The sequence below is a fragment of the Polistes canadensis genome, unplaced genomic scaffold (genome assembly GCF_001313835.1).
Source record: "Polistes canadensis isolate GaletaPanama2010 unplaced genomic scaffold, ASM131383v1 scaffold_59, whole genome shotgun sequence".
Lineage (NCBI taxonomy): Eukaryota > Metazoa > Arthropoda > Insecta > Hymenoptera > Vespidae > Polistes > Polistes canadensis.
This window is the reverse complement of record NW_014569606.1, coordinates 145,340-163,284: the sequence shown is the minus strand read 5'-3', so window position 1 is coordinate 163,284 and position 17,945 is coordinate 145,340. Positions and strand designations below refer to the sequence as shown.

Genomic DNA, 17,945 nt, shown 5'->3' with positions numbered 1-17,945 from the left:
CTTTTAATGTTCTTGATCAATAATGACTTCGAATTAAAAATTTTCATTTAATAATAATATCAGATCGTAATTATGTGTGTGTGTGTGTTTAATATTCGAGATATATTAATAGATATGTTATTTTTAAACAAATATATTTTTATGGAAGTTTCATGAAATTTCATCTTGGAAACCACGCACGTTCTTTTTGTTTTATTTTGATAATTTTATCGAAAATCGTTAGATATTATTTATAATTTTTTTTTCCAGCCCATTTACACCATACTTCGAAAATTAAAATTATTCAAAGAATCATCTGTATACTCGCACATAAAAGTATTTTAAATATTAATTTCATTTTTCGTTACGTTTAGAAAATTTTCGATACTTTTACAAAAGAAGTTTTACTTTAAAAAAATAATAAAAAAAAAGGAAAGAGAGAGAGGGAAGATTTATATAAGTGTTCCTAATCGTAGAAAAGGGTTGAATCGAGCATACTCTTCGCACTTAGCCTTTCGTTTATTTCTTCGAGAGGATTGCCGAGACGAGATAAATGAATGGATCTTGTGGAACTCGTGAGTCACGCATTATTACAGATAACTTTTTAACTTGTTATTAATTTTTTTTTTTTTTTGCTTTCCTTTTTACTTTCTTATTTTACTTGCGGAGAGACTCTCTTCGAATACATCGTAAAATAAAATTAAAAAAAAAACACTAACAAACCATGGTATATGGGGAGGGAGTAAGTTTCGTTTTAAACGATCGCGATGTTCTCGTTAATGAAAACGATCTTTTTATTATTATTCTTATTTTTGCTTTATATTCTTCTTCGTTAGCAAGTTGATATTCTAGAAGAAACGTAAATTATGTTAGAGATGAACAAGTTTATTAGATTAATTCTGAAAGTAGTAAATGAAGGAAGTAATTGATTGATCGCGATAAGCATCTTTTATCACAATTATCCTTTTATTTTCTTTTTTTTTTTTTTTTAATATCTCTGATATTAATGTTTATTGATAATCAAAAAGAAAAATTATTATCTTTGTCTAATTTATTAGATTGTTCGAGTATAAAGTTTTCTGTTCGTATTTCACAATGCAACAAATAAAACAAGTTTCTTTTTTATTTTTTTCACATACCTTGATTTAATTAATTAAATTATTTGTATACATTATTGCGCAGAAACTATAATATATTAGATGTAAGCAATTTATTTGATATTAAATTTATTACATCAGATCGTAATCTTCATTTCGTCAATAAAAATTCGACAATTGCATGAAAGATGAATCGAAGTCAACACAAATAACGTATACTCTTTCGTTAAAAATAATAAATAAATTTTGTTGTTTCAAAAAAAGAGTAACCGAATGAATTATTATAAATACATCGTATTGATACTTTTGTAAATAATTCTAAATAATTTATTAATAATATATTAGAAAGAGTATCAATTGGTAGATGTAAAAGATTTTGATCCTAACAAGTTGGTAGAGATATTCTTGCAACGTCATGGTCAAAATTAAAAAAAGAAAAGAAAGAAAAGGTTTAGGTTGTCAAGTTCAAGGCCATCGGAAAGGCCAACGAAAACAAACAGGTTACTTACTACTACTCTCGTTGGTCGAAGCTGCATAGAACAAAATATTAAAAAAGGTGATTCTTACGAGTGGTTTGATTTATTTAAAAAAAAAAAAAAAAAAACAAGAAATAAACACCGTATCGTCGTTATGTTACTCGATGATGTTGGTGCATCTCTTTCTTTCTTTCTTTCTTTCTCTTTTCTATAAACTACCTTCAACCCTAGTTCAAGGACTATGAAAAGAAAGAGTAAGAAAGAGTAGAGTGCAAGAGGAGCAGTAGGAGTAACAACAACACCAGAACTCTTTTGCATTTGCGTGTTCGTTCACCTCGAGTGAAAGAAGACTGCAGCCTATACCACAGCAGTCCTCTTCGTAACCCATGGTTGCCATTGTTGCCAAGCCCCATCAAGGTCCAGAACTTTTAACGTTAGCTAGCATCACCCACACATGATGATGATGATGATGATGATGATGTTTTCTTGCTTTCCTTCTCTATGAAGAGAGAAAACAATCTTGGAAAATAATAAATTTTGTGATTGAAAAAAAATATTTATCCCTTTTTATTTGTTTGTTTTTTATTTTTTTTTTTATTTTAATTCGTAATTTTTGGAGACAAAATTTCTCCGACTCGTTTATCAAGGTTAATTTGTTTCTTTTTTTTTTTGAAGTAAACTTTTTAGGCAAAGAATTTTGTCAGAAAAGGCGACCACCACCGGGTTGTGTTCAGGGTTAATAAAAATAAAGTTCAATATTTTCTATGAGTTACAATTAATTGTCGAGTTTGAGCTCGAGATGTTAGATTTTTTTTCTTTATCTTTTTTGTTATTCGAAGATGATACCATCTGTCAGACCTATCTGTCTGTTCGATTTAATGAGAACGAATGGAACTGAAGGAAGATCAGTATCTTCTGTTTTTTCTTTCTCTCTCTCTCTCTTTCTTTTCATCCACATCTGTCTCTGTTAATTTTTTTTTTATATATATATTTCAATAGATGGTTCTATTAAATCATTCAATAAAACAAGGATAAGTCTTCTCTCTGATATTACTTTTCTTTTTTATTTTTATTTTATTTCGATTATAGCGATTTGTATCAATTAATTGTTATTTTTTTTTTTTTTTTAATAAATCCGTTAAAAAATATTTTCCAATATCTCTATCATTTATCGATCACATGCTGATAATTAATTAAATATACGTTTAATAACGAAATATCGATTTGACACAAATAACACATCAGCTTATCTTTTAATTTAACCATTTATTATATACACATATATGTTTTGTTTTATTAATTATTATTATTATTATTATTTTTCATTTAATTGGTAATTAATTGTTTTTTCTTTTGTGTTGTTTTTTATTTTTTTTTTTTTTAAATTCAATCGAACAAACGAGGAGGAGTAGCTCGTTATAAATATCGACGGATTATCAGTAGCCATTTGTTAGCATCGAACAGCCAATAGCTTTTCATTTATTGAAAATGTAGATAGGAAATTCCTTCATGGGGGCCCTGAGATTAATCGTGCGGAACCTGTTAGAACGTCGTCGTCGTCGTCGTCGTCGTCGTTATGGTCGTTGTCACAGAAGCTTTGAAGGAATATAAAGAATAATTTCCGTAAGGGCGTTGCAGCTATGAAAAACGATCGTTGTCGAATCGTTCTTTCATAGATCGTAGGATTTTTTTTATTTTTTCTATAAACTAGAATCTATTCAGTTTTTGAACGAATGTGATAAGAACGAGATATTGTCGATAACAAAAATTGGTGATCTTTTTATTGATAAGAATTGTTTTTAAGTTTTTCGTTTTATCTCGCGATAATTGATTTCAAGTTTCTGCAAAAAAAAAGAACAAATTCACAAATATTTAATACCAAAAATTAAAAATTACAAATTCTAAACCACACATTATATATATATTATTCCATATGTTAGCAACATATTGATATATTTTGTTTAATTGTTATGTAGTAATATTATTAAGAGATGGACATATTGAGATTAAAGCAATTTCGATTGATTGGAATAAGTAAAATAAAAAATATAGTAAAATCTTTTGTAAAATTTAGCCAATAATAAAATTTGATCGAAAGAATATTCACGATTTTTTATTTCTTTTTCTTTTTTTATTATTCGTTTCATCTCAGAGGAACGTATTTTATTAAATATTTCGTTGGTAATCATAAGATCGTGTTAATGATCCAATAGACAATGAAAATAGCAATAGTGATTAATTCGTTTCATATGATAAAGCATTATTTATACATTGATATACGATATAACGGAATAATGAATGAAATCTAATGATATTGTTGCTTTTTTTCCCCCTCCGCCCCTTTTTTTTCTTCTTCTTTGTGCGTTATCATGACGCCCTTGACGAATCCATGGGTTCGTTGAAAGTATGGCGACGATAATCGGCTGCTATCACCGACGTCGTCTCACTTTCATCGCTTTCCTTGACAGTTATTAATTTACCAAGTACGAGGAACACGTAGGTTTCCTCCCCCTCCGTTCTTCAAACGTCTTTTCCGTTTCTTCGTTCTTCTATAAATACGGTTATACGTTATTAGAGAGAGAGGAAGAAACGAAATAAAAGAACAAGAAAAATGATTCAATCCGACACGCTACGGAGTCTTCCCGTTTTCACTTTTTTTTTATTCCTTATCTTTGTTTTTTTTTTTTGTAACTTTACTTTTAAAATAATAACTTCTATTTGTACTATATCAACTCTATTCAGAATTTTTGTTTAAATTAAAAACAAAACACATTTTTACGTATGTAACAAGCTTATGTATTTATTTAATTTCTTATTGTGTTTTTAATTTAATAGCCAAATTTTAATTATGAATTAAATTATTGTAATCTAGCTTTATATTTATATGTTTAAAAAAAAAAAAAAGAAAACTTTTAATTTAAAATTGAAATATTTTATTTAATTTACAAATAAAATTATTTATTATTATATTTATATTGAGAGATATATTACGAAAATAAGAGCACAAAAGTGTTGTTAGAAAAATATTTCTGATTATTTAGAGTGTGTACGAATGAAAATATATGTGAGTAAACTTGTGTGTGTTTGTTTTATGAGTTAGAGTAATTATAAAGAAATTAATTATAGTAAAAACGTAGCAGATGTCTTTCTCTGAATAGGAAACGTCACGTTGGTGCCTTTAAAGTTTTTATTTTCCAATGATGAGACGCGAATTAAGGTCGTTCGCGACCGACTTTCGTGAGATGACCTTCGACAGGACTCGGAGACAGAAAAAGACAAAGATAAAGAAAAATAAAAAGAGAGAGAGAGAGAGAGAGAGAGAGAGAGAGAGAAATAGTTAGAGAGTCTGGAGAAAGTGGAGAAGCGTATGAGTTATGGTTCTCTCGTCTTCTTTGATTTGAGATCGAAGAATAAACTCGTTGAAATTTTAGTTTTTGGATACTAGAATATATGATACATATTTTGTATTAATGATCTTTCCGAAGAAACATTTACTTTTTAATCGTGAACGATAAATAAAAAAGATTAACTCGTTTATTTTGAATATAAAAAAATTAATTGCATTTCGTTTGAATATAATTTTAATGAATTTATCATAAAGCGTGTTGATGAAAATGATTTAAAATTTATCTGATGTGAATTATTTGTAGTTGATTTTTTAACATTTTGTTTTTGATCATTACATATAAATAATAATAATAATGATAATATAAACGATAAGTAATATATATATATATATATATATATATATTCATTTGAAATACTAATTAATAATATTGGATTTATGAATATATAAGAGTCATTTATTATAATAACAAAAATAAATCCACGCTTGTTATTTTAAATAACAATAATAATAATAATAACGATGGTAAATTGAAATAAAGAAAAATAATGAAAATTGATTAAAGAATTTCAATTTGTAATATAAAACCGTTTCATGGTATGTTTTAATGATTAGCCGCATTGATATTTGTTAGGGGAACGTTGATCTTAACTTTTATCGTGAATCAGAGAGCTCTTTTGTCCGTTAGAATGGAATAAGATGGGTGGGAGGAATTTGATTAATCCTAGGATTAAAATTACTAGGAATAAAAAACAAAAAAAAAGGGCAAAGAAAAATATAATCAGAAGAAGAAGAAGAAGAAGAGAAGAAGAAACGCAACGATGATGGCATGTTGCAGCGGCAGTAGTATGTTGATTTGGCCTTGGACCACCCACGTGAATATCGTATCCGATGGATCGTTCGATCCATTCTGATGATATCCATAATGAATCATACGAATGAGAAGATGCTCGTTGAATGCGGCTTTGCAAAGTCTGTCACGTACCAAATGAGAAAGAGAAATTCACATGAGAGAATTATGAATAAATATATATAAATAAACAAATAAATAATAATATTTAATAGCAATGATGGAATTTTTCAAAAATGCATTAGAGACAAGAGTACTATTATAGAGTAATACTATCCTAACTATCTGGAAATAATTTCAAATTGATTCTTATATTCGATCTTCAGTAATGGTTACCGTTTAATATATCTATTTTGTTTAATTTTTATTTTTTGCAAAATTTCATTTACCGTAGTAACGTGTTGCATCTTTGATATTCAAATTTTTAGATTGAAAAGCTGATTGAGCTTAAATTACGACAACGTGTATATCGATACTTCAATCGTGTTCATTAACATTACCGAATTGTTTTTTTTTTTTTAATCATTCCGAGTCGCATTACTTTTCTTTTGTTTTTTTTTATCTAATCAAATTTCTTCTTCCATTCGATCTGGAAACGTTACCTATTTTTATTTATTTATTTTTTTTCTTAATTATACTACATATCTGTCAGCTTACGAACTTATGTAAGTATTGTTCGTATTATCAGAATATTTGTTTGCTATTTTAAAAGAGTCAACGTTAAGTTACTTGCGGTAATGCTTATGGTTAAACGCGGTATAAGTCTTTTGACCAAACTACGCAGACAAGAAGCAATTTATACTTAATTAGTAAGAGTGGCAATAAAAGAGTACAGTACACCGAGTGTTGTGTATTTCTTGGTCCTTTCTCTCTCTCTCTCTCTTTCTCTCTTTTTCTCTCCTTTTCTCTGTCTATATTTCCTTCTCAAGAAGATGAGACACCCTTCCCATTTGTGCCAAGCACGAAGCGTGATGTGCGTCAAATCACATGTTAAGAGACACTCTGATTAACTGCCAGACGCGTGATCGTTTCGAATCATGAATGAAACTTTCTCAAGAAGTAGGTATACTTTTACATATGTATATTCATCTACCATGCTTGTACTATTATACAAAAGTATTGCAGAAAACTTCGTATTAATTCTTCAAATTAAAAAGTTACCTTTTATTATAAAATGCGACAACACTGTGCGTGAAATATTTTTAATAACGGTCAAATTTTTAGAATTAAAATTAAAATATCATTAAGTCGATTATAATATACAATACTGTTAGTATTTTATAATTAACATTTTGATAAATTTATAATTACATTTTACATTAGCATTGTGAATTTTTTTCAAAATACAAATTCTGTTTTAAGACTAGTAATTATTTGAAATAAATTATGATACAAATAATTAATAAATAAACCGTTAAATTTAGCGTTGACATTGACATATTTTGAGAAGAAATAAGTCGAGAATTTTTTTCTTTTTTTGCTTTTTTTTTTATAAAATTCTTAGTGATGATAGCTAGTGAGAAAGACAGCAAAGAAAAAAGGGGGAGGTTCGTTTCAGAGATCTTTCATTACGTTAATGCGTGTTGGTAACACTTGCCGAGCGTGATCTTATCTAGAATATAAGAGAGAGAAAGAGAGAGAGAGAGAGAAAGGGTTGAAGGACTCAGAAAGAGGGTGGAAGGTGGGGGCGGGAGGAAAGGAAAGAATTCGTTTGCCAAGCAAGGCTACAAGCATGGTATTCATGAACGTTCAGTAACAGTAGATATACATTCTTTACTCTTGTAAATAATGTAACAGGTAAACTGGTTGTTTTTATTATTATCGAGAAAAAAGTCATTATTTTTAATACATGCGTGATAATTACAAATAACTCTGGACTGGTAGAATGTGTATCGTTCATTGATTTACATCTAATCTTGATTAGAGTGTTAAGTAAAATGTTAGATTGATCAATGAGTAGTGTTGGAATTGTTAATGTAAATAAGTAACAGTTTTTGCTTATTTAAATGGAATAAAAAGGTGTGTGCTCGAATAAATACAGTATCTAATAGTATTTTTTGTTCCTTTTTTTTGTTTCATCAGTAAAATGGTAGTAACACACAGACACACATTAAATTTTTGACATTTATTTTTATTTATTTACAATTAAATATAAAATATTAATATAATATTGTTCAATTATAGATTTTAAATCAATTATAGAATAGAATTTAGATTAATATATTAGATTTTAAATATTTTCTTTTTTCACAAACTTCGGTTTGAATTTATTTTTTATTTTTCTTTGAAACATTTTTTGCATTATCAAAAGTGACATACTCTTCGAAGATAATACAAGATTCGTGTTCTAAGAGGAATGCATGCACATGCACGGAGTAAAAGATAAATCCGGAGAAAAAAAATGTCGTTCCCCATGAGGAGACTATCCATGGTTTACGGTCGAATGTAAAATGCTGTGTGTATATCGCATGAACGCATACACATACACAAACACAGGAAAGAGGGGTTTACAAACACATTTATACACGCGTGTACTTACAAACACCAACTTGTGTGTTAAGAGATACGAGTTTCTTCTTCTTCTTTTTCTTTTTCTTTCACTCTTTGGGTGCCTGTTTTCGAAGAAGACAGAAATGTACAAAAAAAAAAAAAAGAAGACAAAGAGAAAAAAAAATTGGAAGAGAATGGGAAGAAGAAAGAGGGAGAATACTATCAACTCTTTCTTTAGGATTCTCGTCGCGACACTTGTTTGACTTGATTATCACGGATCGGAGGTAGTTCTGACGTGTATACCTTCAAGATAACAGTTTCCATCTTGTACAATGTGTTTCAGAATGACTATTATTTCATTTTTAAATCATACACGTATAAATAATGGCATGTCAAAAAATACGCCTGAATTAGTAATTTTATTTAAAAATTATATATAAAATTGATGACTTTGTAATTGACAAACTTTTATAATAATTATTTTCATTTCATTATTTAAACAATTGAAATTTTTTAAATATATAAATTTATATTCACCTTAACATGATTTTAACTGGTCTTATAGAAATAGGTAAATATATTATAAATCAATTATTAGTAGTTATAGAATTAATGAAAAATTTATGAAAAAATTACACATATTAAATATATTAAAAGGAACAAAATGCAATGATATAAAATTAATATGAAAAATTAATTAAATACAAAATTGTATTACACGTTAAAATTTATTATAGATATATTATATTTAATTTTTTGAATTGATTTGATAGAAAATATTTATACCTTAAATTACTAGTATACTTCTATTATTAATAAATAATCTTAACAGCATATCACAGAAAAAGCATGATATTCAATTCTGAAACACCTTGTATGAATAGTTTGATCGATTTATTCTCATTCTCTTTTTCTCTCATTTTCCTTCTCTTGCTCTTCTTCACGTGTTTGGTCTTGTTGTATGGCGTGAAATTTCATATTCATCAGGGTATTAATCGGTTAAACGCGTCTTTGGTATTCCGCGAAAGTCTAACTATTATACTTATATATATATATATATATGATATCATGGTGCGCATGTGCATGTGCATGTGTGCGCGCGCGCTTCTGTGGTTTGGAACGAAGTCATCCCTTTCACTTTCATGGGAAACGCCATAAGGATCTTTATACTTCCCTCTTCATTCCCACCCTCTTACCTCACCCTACTCTTTTTTTTTTATATCTACTGTTTCGAAGTATACTACGATGGGAGGAGGAGGTGGAGGAAGAGGAGGAGAAGCTTTGATTAATCGCTACTTTTTTGCCTCGAGCGAAATCGTGCGAGTTAAGACGTTATTTCTTCCTATATATATACTTTAATACATATTTATGCATATATATTTATTGCACATAGGTGTGTTTCCTATATACCTATCCGTTTATACACAATTTAGTTTTAAACTAGAAAGGCTTACTGATCATAAACGATTATGTCAGCTTTGATGCAAACCGATTAAGATGTAGACACGTAATACGATATTAAATATTTTTCCATTTCTTTTTTTTTTGTTCCTTTTTTATTCTTCTTTTTATAACGTTCTTGCCATAGTAATTTTTTTGTTTTTGTTTTTATACATATCAATATCATTTAACCCTTTTGCACTTAAGGCCTTTTTTAGGTGATATTTCTTACAGTTATCTTCAAATGATTTAACACACAATTTAACTTGTTTTATATATTTTTATACTTCAAAGAGAGAAGAACATTTGTTAAACATTAAGCTCTGTATTATCATTTTGTGCGGTATTTTATAAAGCAATCTCTAAGATGCATCCCTCGGTTTTTTAGGACAAGTATCACAGTAATATGTGTTTTGGTGTCTTTTATCAGGCTTTATTCGTTCAAAGTAAACCTTGCAATCCTTCTTAACTTCTGTTAGCATATAATGTAGCTTCTTATTCTATTACAGTCCTTCGCATGTTAAACTCAGAACTTTTTATATCTCTTATACGTATTAGACACAGTAGATTTCTTTATACGTATGTATTGTTGAAAGTATTCATGAAACTATATTGTTCAAATATAATTTAAATATTATTCGAATAATTATCGTGTCAAACTGAGTGGTGATCGAGAATAACCTCTCGAATGCAAAATATTAATAACGATAAAGTATTTTTATATTAATACAATTTGTTACTATTTTGTTTACGATATATTATTTGTTAATATTAAATTTGTAAAAACATGATAAACACACACACATACATACATTGATTTTTCAATGAACTGAATGTAGTCTAATGTTATATTGATTCATCGTTGTTATATAAACGAATAGAAACAGTAATTCGCGTATCGAGCACATGCCACCGTGGAATTTGTGTCATAGAAAAGATGCGAGTCAATCGGTCATCATCATTTGTTAGAAATAAATATAGAGCAAGAAATGAGATAGAGAAAGAGATTATTTGTTCAGTTTGTTCGAATGACGCATCCAAGAGAGAGAGAGAGAGAAAGAGAGTGAGAGAGTGATTATTCTTATCTTGTATTAAATTTAAGATATTTTATCAATGAGACATACGTTCTCAATGAAATATTTTTTTAAAGATCTATACGACGTGACCGATCTCATTCGCGTTTCAACGAAATATTTTTTGTTTTTTTTTTTTTTGACGAAAATGAAAAATGATTTTTAATACAAACAAATTTCTTTTTCTTTTTCTTCTTTCCTCCATTTACAAACGAAAGTTCGAGTCGTTCGTTAATGTTGATTTCAAATTCGTGACAAATTTATAAACGACGGGGATACGATTAATTAAATCCAAAACTGGGATCGCGTGAGTAACACGAATGTGTCAGTTCAGTAGTTTTATCTTTTTTAAAAAATGGCACACCCCTTTTCTTTCTCTCTCTCTCTCTCTCTCTCTCTCTCTCTCTTTGTTAAGACTATAAAAAAAGAAAAAAGTATAGTTTGAAAAAAAAAAGAAAAAGAAATGAATCTTTTAGTCACGCTAAACCTTTGAGTTCTATGAGTTTCTAAAGTTTAATTAAACATCTTTCTCTCTTGTCCTAAAAAACACTTAGAAAAAGGAAAAAAATAGCTCGCTTGAAAAAAAGGTCCGAGCATCGTGTTTTACTTTTTCATTTCGCGTAAAATTGCGAACAAACGACAACGTGCATTATTTCGTGCAACGTTATTTCTTTGAAAGAAGAAAAAATAAAAAAACACGACGCACATGCGCGCATGATTTTAAGAAAAATTCTATATTTTTTTTTATGCATATATATATATATATATATATTTATATTAATATTTAAATTTTGTATTCGTTCATCGTTCATTCAGATGGATCTTTGTGGTCCAAGAGCTAGGGGGTTCCGTAATGGGAGTTGTAGAAACCACTATGGGATTTACACTTGCAGTTTTATGCTCGTTCCGTGGCTCTTGCCTGGGTCACGCTTTCCTTCTACGAGAACGAAATTGCTTCTCTTGACGTTTTCCTGTGTCTCTGAATACATTTCACCACCATATTCCTGTTTCTTATTTCTATTTTTCATTCTTTCCTTTTCCATTTTCTTTTATTTCTTTTTTTTCATGGGTGTGCTTGTCGCGTGATAAATAATACCTCGAAATACAATGGAGACTCGCAAAGTTAAGGCTTATTGAGAAGACAATAGGATTCCCGTGTTGAATATTAGCATCCTTGTGGCATGCCAAACGTCAAATCTTTATTTCTAATGATAAATACCCTTTTTATCTTTCTCTTTGATTTTAATAATAATCTTGGAAGGAAGAAACAAAGTATATTAATATTATTAATATAATTTTTGAATTATTAATTATTAAATAATTACTGTAAATATATATTATATTAATCCATATGCTTAATCCATAATATATTAGTCCACTGATTATTAGTTTAATGCCACAATTACTCTCTGTTGCATATAAGTTTAATATTATTACTAAATTTATTTAATTATAACAAAAAAAATTCTATTTCTTTCCCTTTTAGTCGCCTCTTGCGACAAGCAGGGATTACTGAAGGAATAATCCTTTTATTAAATAATAATAATAATAATAGTGTGTTAATGTTTTTATTTAGCTTCACAGCAAAACTCCTTCAAACGATTATAATTAATAGAAATTATAAAAATATAATTGCAAAACGAAACCGTTTAATTATCCCGCAAATAATCGAAGCATCAGAGAGAGTCTCAATATATATAACATTATTGAATTAATTATATTTTATAATAGAGAACTACTTTCTAGCGAAGATGATTTCATCGTTTAAATTATTCCTTGTTTAACTTTATAATTCCAAGTACTCGACCCTAAGGAGAACACTTTCGAAGGTATTTTTTTCTTCTTTTCTTTTTTTTTTCAACAAAGAAAGAAAGAAAGAAAGAGAAAGAGAAAGAAAGTTTTAAGTTCTCGGTACTCGGAACACATTTGTAAACATACGTATGAGAAAGCAAGAATGAGAGAAAGAGAGCTTGGCAACCACGTTATCGTTTTTCCTCCTTCCATTCGTTTGCAAGCCAAGTAATTCTTTTCTCTCTCTTTATCTTCTTGCAACAGCAATAGCAACAGCAGCAGTAACAGTACTAACAGCAGTAACACAGCCGGTGCATATGTGGAACGAAACGACGATCCAAAGATTCCTTAGGGTTCGTTAAAAAGTCATGGTCTCTCCTACGACATTGAGATAATATAACGCATTGGTAGTCGACACCAAGAAAATTACTATGATTACCACTTGCAATGCTTTCGAGTTCTTGCCTCGGTTGGTTGCGCTTATTCGAGAAATTGCCCAGGACTATCGATAGATCGTCTTAGCCTATCTTCGAACCAACCATTATCGAGTAAAGAAATAAGACGAGAACTGTAAAAAGGGTATAAAAGGAGTGAGAGAGAGAGGGAAGGGATGATAACGCGATTAAAAAATACGATTTAACTTCCTTGATTGGTTTATGATATTATAGGATGAAGGAAAATGTGTGATAGATATTTAATATGAAGATAATATATAATTATAATTAATAATAAATATTTATATCATTATTATTTAAAATATATAAATTATAATTTTTTAATAAAAAGGTTCGATGATATTCGAACCTAAGTTTTTTTCTTTTTACAAGACAGGAGAGCTCTCTTTGTGGCGTGTGTTTAATATATTTATTTTATAAATATTTAATTAATTATTATTATTTTTAAAATATAAATATCATTGAATTTGTATGTAAAATAAATGATTAAATATAAATAACAAATTTATATTTTATATGAAAGGCCCCGGGGGGATTCGAACCCCCGATCTCCTGTTTACAAGACAGGCGCTTTAACCAACTAAGCCACGGCGCCTTCGATTGGCAAATAAAATTGGTGAAAGATAGACGAGTAATTTATTATGAATTTGTATATAGACGGATTAATATATCATCTACAATTAATTGGATTAAACTAAGAATTAAAGATAATAGCTAACAAATATTTGAAAAATGTTTTCATCTATGCATTAAAATTCAGTCTCTATGATAAACAAGTGTATACCTAAGTGCACATACCTCAGCATATTTTCTCTGATTAAAAAAACAAAAAAAACACAAGAAGGAATTTAACGGTAATAACAAACTGGAACAATCTGAATAATTTCCATTTAAGCGACAAAGGAAGAAAATGTTATTCTTCGAAGTATATTACAATTAGCAATGGTGTATCGTGTATTGTACTCTCGTTCATTAAAGACGTAGAAGAAGTTCGTAGAAAAGTGATAATACTCTGTGCATACGTAGTTGTTCTAAGAAATACGATTAAAACGGTCTTGCTACCTTATAAAAGAAGAATGTACCACCTATCGATATTCAAGAGAAGAGTGTTCGAGTTAGTTTTCATAATCATAGGGGAAGAATACATAACTTAGATTTGTACCGTTGTTTAATTATTCCAAGTATTATATCGTATATATATATATATATATATATTCATTATACAAGTATGATGAGAATCTTCTTTATCCCTTTTCTTTTCAATTCTTTTCTTTCACCTTGATCATTGTTGAAACTTTTCTTTCTTCATTTTGTCGTTCCTATTTGAAAGTACGCACCTCGACTCGAAACGACCCCCATGAATATTTAACTTACGTGATTCCTGCAAGACTACGTCTTGCAACACCTTATTCCTCCCAGAGATTATCACGTACAAAATTGGTAATCATGCATATTCAAGTATCGTGAGTTAGTACGAATTAGTATCGGTAATCTTCCATTATGAGCTTATGAGTTAACATTAGTTGGCTTTGCTTCCTTGACGGTTTCCTTTGCTTCCGATAGATGCAAAAGATAGATAGAGATAGAGATAGAGATAGAAAGATTAAGAATGACGTACGCATGATCGGATTACCTTTTACAAATTGAATTAATTATCTATTGATATTGTTAGAGACGTAGTTATTATTTCGTAATGATAGGTTTTTATTTAGCATAGATTAAACGTCGTATCCTGTATTCTCTCGTTAGGGTTAATGTTTATTGTAATTAAATATTATTATGTGATGTAAATAGTAAGTGGATATGTTCGATGATTAATACAAAACACTATCACTATTTTTCTCAATGTATTATGTTATATTAAATTAAATAATAATAATTAATTATACGTGTTAATATATTTTAAATGGATGAATTATTATTTCAAATTGAAAATATTAATTATTAGCATTTATAATGATATTAAATTATCGATAAATTGACGCAACTCTAATGTAATTTTATATACTAACGAAATTTAATTTTAAAGAACAACTTTAATTGCACAATCGCTATAAAATATTTTTGCATTTATATGATATTATTAAAATTTAACACAAAATTAATTAATTAAAATATATATTAAATAAATAAAAATATATACGAATGTGTGATACAAAGATTTAAAAGCATAAAGATTCTTATCTATCTTTCTTTCGCAAACAATTCTCTCGTCATTATTTTATTTTTCTTTTTCTCTCTCTACATTCGTCGAAACCGTAAGATCGATGATAGGGTTAAACAATGGTTTCGAAAGTAAGAAACCGATCTTATCTAAGGCACATTACTACCGTCAACTACTACTTTTTCATCGTGACAGTTCACTTCGTAAAACCGATTCGATTTTTCGAATCCTTCGAAGATATATCTTGGAATGTTTACTCCGTTCTTTTCTCTCTTCCTCACCCTTACACACGAAGAGAGAAAAAAGGTGGTAAGATCTATGGTGTCCTGTAAATATTTTTCGACTGGCAGATACATTAGTAACGATTTGTCCACTTCTTCTTCTTCTTCTATTGGGTCGGGGAAAAAGTTTCTTCGTATTTTAAGTCAAAAAATTGAAACAATATATTTTCTCATATTTATTTCTACGATCCGTGAAACCGAAAATCATAACTTTCTTTTTATTTTTTTTTTACTTGTTTAAATCATACTACGCGATGTGTCATCTTTCAAACGCGTTCAAGTATAATTAAATCCAATAAATATTATTAAAGTTACACGATCATGAAATAATTTATAGGACAAAATTACGAAGAAACTTTTTCCCCAACCGAATATATCAACGTGGTAGTAGTAGTAGATGATTTTTGGATTTTTTCTTATCTTCCTTCTTTAACACTTGACAACACCTCGAATACACGCGTTATCTTTTTCACAGCGTAACAAACAACGAGAACTATTCTGTCGGGATTCTTTGTAGTAGATTGTCAAACTGGTACCTTTAAAAGTTGGTCGTTTGTCTATCGAAGGAAGTGTATACACCACCGCGATACAACGTTTCCTTTAAACTGAGAATTAGGTTAACCCCATTCTTAATCTCTCGGAAGTTTGTTAAAACGAGACCGAGGGATGTTTTTGTGTTAAGCTTAAGTTAGAGGGGGGAAAAAAGAAAATCTACGGGGGATCGTTAAAACAGATTCCATCATAAAAGGAAAAAAAAAAAAAAAAAGAAAAGAAACGAGGGGATGTTGCATTAGCTACGCCCGTTGACAGGCGGGTCCAACTTCGTTTACTCACGTGTTAAAGAATTTATTGTTATTGCTTCTGTTTATCCCTCCTCCCACCCCCTTCTCCTTCTCCTCCTCCTCTGTGTTTGTGTTTGTATATATCCGCGTATGCGTGTACGTGTCTTATAATAGAGAAAAAGAAAAAAAAGGGAGAAAATTAATTAGCTTAGCACGTTAAAAAGTTGACATAATTTATTACTAGTCTGACTATAGAGTTGAGAACACATTCGACTTTAATATTTTTGTTCTTTTTATTTCTATTTCGTTATCTCTAGAATCTCTAGAAATCCTGTTTGGTAGGGGATAACGTCATTTTATGCGTGTAACGTTGTTATTTTAAACGTCCCTGAACTTCTGGATTTTTTTTTTCTTTTTTCTTTTTTTCTTTTTTCTACAGGAGTTGGCGAGTTCTATGATAATATTTTTATATTTGTAATTAGAAAATATAATATTTCATTAATAAATATTTAAAATCGTTCGATATTAATATTAATATTTAAATTGTAATAATTTTTGTGTCATATAACAAAAAAATGTATATTTTAATATATATATTCTCAAATATGCGTTGATTTGTCTTTACGTTTGAATGTGTATAGTTTGACAAACAAGAAGAGAGTTATTAAGGAAGTATGCATTATATTTTCTTCGTAAGAGTTAGATTATACTTATACGCATATCATGAACAAACAAACATATTATGCATATAAACGTTTCGCGGTGTAGAATCGAGAGAATGGAATTTCAGGCTCGTGCTTATTATACTTTCTGGGTTGTTATGTAATATGTCGAGAAGTCACGCATCCTGAGAAGACTCCTTGGGGTCGGTATCGTATTCTCGCATCTGTCAAATTTTAGGTCAAAAGCCAGAGATGACCGACATCATTTTACGTATCTAGTATTATTACTACTACTACTACTACTACTACAATATTATTGAGTTAGACCACGAGTGTAATTTAGGAATTTTTAATTTAAAACATTCTAAGACATTTATGCATTTAGATATAGCATGTAGTATACGTAATTATAATTATATTATTCGATTGCAAAATGAAATGATTTAAAATTCACAATTGATTGTTAATTTAAATATTTAATAATTTATTCGATTGATCAATCAATTGGTTGCAAATTTGTCTGATTGCTAATACAATTGATTGCATATTTATTTAATTGCTAATTTAACTGGTTACAAATTTGGATACTTGCAAGTTCAATCGGTTGGAAATTTATTATTGGTTATTGATTTATACGGTTGCTTACTTTACTGGTTGCAGATGCTTGCAATTTTCATCGATTGTTCATTTACCTGCTTGTAAATTAACTAATTTAAAAATTCTATCATTTACGGAAGAATATATTTTTGTACGAATTTTAAATTATTTACAACGAATAAAACGAATAATTAAATGAAACTCCCCATTTTAAAATGTTCTCTCGTCACAAAATAATTTTTTAAATATTAATATCATAAAATAAATTTGTGTGTGTGTGTGTGTTTTGTTAAAAAGAGATGTTAAATGATGTAAAAAGATTTCCATGTATCTTATTCTCAGGTAGCTAAAAAGATATTTCTATCGTGTAAGATTCGGAAAAGCAGAAGCATGTAACCATAGTTGTTTGGTAATTAATTAGAAGAGTAGGTAGTAACATACTATGAACCAAACCAAGGTCCT

The 17,945-nt window shown here is 28.9% G+C and overlaps 1 protein-coding gene and 1 non-coding gene across 3 annotated transcripts in view; one reads left to right on the top strand and one right to left on the bottom strand.

Annotated features, from left to right (window-relative positions):
* Positions 1–17,945, top strand: part of LOC106785918 (protein amalgam-like) — a 72,993-nt gene that overhangs the window by 21,593 nt on the left and 33,455 nt on the right. The window lies entirely within an intron of this gene.
* Positions 13,519–13,592, bottom strand: Trnat-ugu. The gene has a single exon. It is a non-coding gene; the product is annotated as a tRNA-Thr (tRNA).